We start from the raw sequence: 5571 nt of genomic DNA on the forward strand, positions 1-5571 counted from the left end.
TTCTGATTTTACCTGGGTATTTACCTCTTATTACTTTTTAATATTCTTAATGTTGAATTATCTGCCATTGCCTAGAAGGCCTTATAATATTTGTATGTGTTTGTGGTGCAGTGACTTACTTTCTCCTTTCTCTTTTTGTGATCTTCAGGGTGCCGGTGACAGGATTTCCTTCCTCCTGGTGCAGCAGTATAGGACATGTTTTTTATTGATAATTACAGGGTTCTTGAGCCTTGGCCTGCATTAGTTGTTCTCTTGTTCCCTTATACAATCGTTTAGCCTTTACTTGTCTTCTGTCTATTAGTGTTTTTACACACCTTCAGAACACCTGTAATAGAGTACGCTCTTAGAGCTGACGTTGTTTTGTTTATCTCCCTGAGATTATTATGATACTTTTGTTGAGGGATTTAGTGGCGATCCCCCCTATTATTTAGACCTTGTTCAAACCATTACTTTCTCATGTCCTATGCTGCAGCATGTCACTGTGTCCCCCCCTTTGTTCTTTGTTTTTTGAGTACCTATTCTATATATTTATAACTAAATGTATTAATCTTGGGAAACTTTAAATGTATTTTTGTTTATTGCTATTCTTGGATCTTGGGATGGGTACACATTGTTTATCTCCAGATATTCTTGACTTCATGTATTAGCCAACCTCCTGATTGAGTTGGCTGCATGTGACCTCACTTGCCCTATTGGGGAAGCCTATCATTGCATAGTAGTACCTATATAAACCTCTGTGTATGCCCTTTTCCACTATATATGTCCTGATGAAGGCCTGAACAGGCCGAAACGTTGACGAGCAATACATTCTGGAGCTTTTTTCATCTACCAGTGTGCAGACTTTATTCTTTTTCATTATACTTTGTTTGTCTAAGCACCTGGACTAACGGATGTGCGTGCACTATTCTTCATAAGTAAGGAAAGAGCCCAATCTCTTTCCAATATGTATTCTGTGCACATAGCCTATTGCCATACAGAGTAATTTATACATTACTTTTAGTAAATGTAATGTAAAGTATGTAGTAATGTATTGTTCCACTGGTCTGTTGGTTGCTGTCGTGTTTTATTGAACCCTACTCATGGAACCTTTGAGCAAGGCACCAGCCTCAGAGCTACAAAGCTCACTTCAACTCATAGCCGACACACTTGTACATTGGCTATTTTATAAAAACGTGAGATTTTTCAACGCTGAACGCGTTTATTGAACAGGGTTTTTAAGTCACTTTATTAAAACAAATATATCTTCATATTCCATATTATTACCGTTTTACAATGACAAGATTGTGCACGGTGACATCACAGTCACAACATGTGATGTCATAAGCTTCCTCGGCACCGACAGGCGGTTTGATTTGAACGCGTTCGTGTGTTCACAAGGTGAAAGGGTGAAAATATGACATTAACATGCTGTTTGCATCACCAGTGGAATACATATTCAAAATCAACACTTTGTCACTGCCGCGCAGAAACCTTGTATCTCATATTTCAACTTTGTATGTTTTGTTTTGCAAACGAATGCCTACGTCATACTAGTGTCACACACAAATAGCAGATCTACATGCTCACAACATGCTTTGAACTTGTAGGTCGGCTATTCTCTCCATTTCAACATTTTGAAAGTCAAAGTGTGTGGGTTTTATGAATATTGAACCAATGAAAAGTATTAACAATAACTTGACACTAAATAATAACTACGTTGGAACACAGGTTCTTTTTTACATTTGCTGAAAAGTAACAGTTTAGGACATACAAAGTTTCTACCTGACAGTGACAATTTAGTCATTCTGAATAACTTCCTTTATACAATTATTTTCATGTCAATTAACATGGAACTTTAAATTATCATATACTTCACATGTGTTCACGTTTTCAGCAAATCCCTGAAATAACAGAACACGTGTGACTTTACTGAACAATGTAAAGTATTATTCAATAACAGCGTTCAGACTTTTTAATGTTTTTATTTATTTATTTCATTTTATATTTGTCTTTCTGACCAGTTAAGAGATTTACACTGAAACCAAAACAACCCCTTAGGTTGAACAAAAGAACATGATAACTTCAAATAAACAAACTCTATTGTATTGTCAGTCAGTAAGGAGTGTGCTTTATTATTATTTACAATATTAAATTTGTCATTCCATGTGTTTATTAATAGTATACTGTATGAGTTACACCAGAACACACACCGAGTTCCCTTGCAAGCCTTCAAAATGTCACTTCATCGCTTTTCAGAGGCTTCATGTGAAAACATTAGAATCATAATAATGACATATTCTATACTGCCTGACAACTGTAATAACGTCCCAGTAATTCTATTTACTTTGAGTTGTTTGATAAAAGCCTACAGAAACTTTCAATGTTTCACTTTGGTGCAACTTTAACATTTTAGCACACTCTGGACACACATACATTTTTCATACATTAACCCATTCAATCCGGGAACGCATCTGTGTCATTTTAGATTTTGAGCTATAACCATTATTTTGTACTTTGGCTTTTCAAAAATAGCAGATCTACAAGCTCATAGCGCGGCACAGAGCTTGTATAGATGATAAGATCTGCAATTCTTTTTTTAAATCATGAAAATGTGTGCAAATCTTTGAATATATATATATATTTAAAGCGAACATTTTTAACTCAAATCTTTGCTTTTGGGGGATTCTACAAATGTCTTCTAAATCCTGATTTTTTTTTGAAAAAACTTGTGTTGCTATAATATCAGTGGTTCTCAAACCTTTTTCATGTCAAGGATCCCCCAAAATGATATGTATTTGGCCGCGGACCCCCATCTCAAAACATGTTGTCCCAGGGACCCTCCCAGAAGCAAAGATTTGAGTTGAAAATGTAAAATATATATATATATTCAAAGTTTCGCACAAATGTTCACGATTAAAAATAAATAGCAGATCTACAAGCTCATAGCGCGGCACTCGGTGTTCCATCATGATGAATGCCAGTGTTTTAGTTGTTGTTTTACCATGAGTTGATCACTTTATGTGAATCTGTGTACAAATGTGTGCAAATATTTAGGCCCTAAAACCAAGAATGCCCGCCCGCTATATCTTCTCCTCCAAAACAGAGCTATATCCATGGTCATATTTGTTTTAACCTGAAACATTGGGGCCATGATTTATTATTGTCACCGAAGCAAACATTGTTAGAACTTGATAATTAAATAAAGTTGTTGTTCATGTACATGCAGTTTATACAAACTTAATAGTGTCAGAAATCATATCTATCTGAGAATGTGTCATATCTGATTGTTTCTTATGTCTTTCTATTATTCTCTGCTAATACAGTTGAGTTTAAGCAGTGGTGGAAAAAGTATTCACATTTTAAGTAAAAGCATCAATACTGCAACGTAGAAACACTCTGTTACAAGTAAAAGTCTGGTATTCAAAATCTCCTTGAGTAAAAGTACAAAAGTATTGGCATCAAAATGTACTTAAAGTACCAAAAGTTAAAGTACTCATTATGCAGAATGTCCCCTTTCACAAGTTTTCAGATGTATACAAATCTTTTGAAAATAGCTGATCTACAAGCTCACAATGTGTCGCATTGCAACACATTGTGAGCTTTATGTAGATCTGCTATAAAATGACCGGAATGTATATAGGGCTGAACTGGTTAATGTATGTTTTGAAATAATAATCAAAATCTACAAAGTAACTGGTAACTAAAGTTTTCAAATAATTGTAGTGGAGTAAAAGTACAACATTTGCCTCTGAGATGTAGTGGAGTAGAAGTAAAAGTACTGAAACTGGAAATACTAACTAGTAAAGTAAAAAATACCTCCAAATTGTACTTAAGTACAGTGCTTGAGTAAATGTACTTTGTTGAAGTTTAAGCTTCTTTTGAAAACTACAAAGAGTTGGGGGGCCGTGGGATTGTGCTACTAAAACCTGTGCCCACTTTACACCTGCAAAAAGTCATGTGAATAGAGAGGAGTTCCATTGTTTCACTGCTTGGTTTTGATTGCCCCCCCCACCCCCCCCTCCAATGTAAATCCATCATGAAATGATGAAACAGGTTTCTGTTCCTTTAGGTTTCAGTTCAGGCCTTGATTAGTCCAGCAATTCAAATGGACACGTCTACTCATCTCTTTCTTACAAAACAATGTGCTTTGTTCTGCCCAACAAACACATGGGGTATGTAGGCCAGAATGTCAATTCAATGAACGTCACATTGTTGCCAAAAAAGCACAATCCTTAAATGGATAGTTCAACCCCAAAATGACTTTTTCTCTAACGATTAGTCACCCCATAGAGACTTGAATTCATGGATATTTAGTTTTTGGGGTGGACTCTCCCTAATATGCCTAATAGCTAAACTGTGTGAAAGTAACAAGATGAAAAACAAGCTTAAAGTAGCCTCCTACTTATATTACATCAAACGGTATTTCCAAAGTAACAACAGCCCTGTAAAGTGGATATCTGTGCTTCACCAACAATAAAAGATTGTTTGAATTATAAAGGTAAAAATAAACCTTTTCCTTATCAACACAACAAGGGTATGTACAGCGGTGACGTCGGTCCAGACTGTTGTTTTAGTCCCAACTGTAAAACAAATAATTTGGAAAATGGTCTGAAATAATGCATTGCACATCATTATCAGACCAAAATCCTTTAACTCATTGTTTATGCCCAAAATGACTGGCTATAACACAAGTTTTGTAGCAATTGTAGAGATATTAGGCCTTAAATGCCAAATACTCAATCATGTAGCTATACTTTACATTACTTCAGAGCATTTTTCAAATTCACATTTAGGAAATATTGTTAGTGCCCACAATGTTTAGGTTGCCACTCTTTCCTGTTACCATTCTAAAGCATAAAGTATGTATTAATCACTCCCATAGTTACTCTTTTAATTGGTTTATATTGACATAAATGCATATAAATGACCATACATTACTGTCATGTTAAGCGCCTGACCCAAATAAACAAAGGATTTCCATGTGATAGGCTCTAATGCACAGCAGTCATATTGATAAGAAATTGGGCCTCTTCCTTCCATTTAGTGTAGCACAGTGGTTCTCAAACATTTTAATTTCAAGGACCCCCAATAACTTTTGTACACTCTCAGAGAGTTACACACCCATAACGGGCCACTTAGAACCCCCTCAAGGAGCCATGAGGGTCCCTGGACCACACTTTGAGACCCACTGGTGTAGCAGAGTGTTTGCAGTGAGCCTACCATGCACAATATCAGCACCTTGACTCTGTTTGACCAGAATGGAACAGAGCCTTCATTAGCATTCATTGGTAACACCTGTGAGGGAAGTAAGGAAAGAGCCCAATCTCTTTCCAATATGTATTCTGTGCACATAGCCTATTGCCATACAGAGTAATTTGTACATTACTTTTAGTAAATGTAATGTAAAGTATGTAGTAATGTATTGTTCCACTGGTCTGTTGGTTGCTGTCGTGTTTTATTGAACCCTACTCAAGGAACCTTTGAGCAAGGCACCAGCCTCAGAGCTACAAAGCTCACTCATAGCCGACACACTTGTACATTGGCTATTTTATAAAAACGTGAGATTTTTCAACGCTGAACGCGTTTCGTGAA

Source organism: Gymnoscopelus braueri, assembly GCF_963280865.1.
Source record: "Gymnoscopelus braueri genome assembly, chromosome: 10".
In the NCBI taxonomy this organism is placed as follows: domain Eukaryota; kingdom Metazoa; phylum Chordata; class Actinopteri; order Myctophiformes; family Myctophidae; genus Gymnoscopelus; species Gymnoscopelus braueri.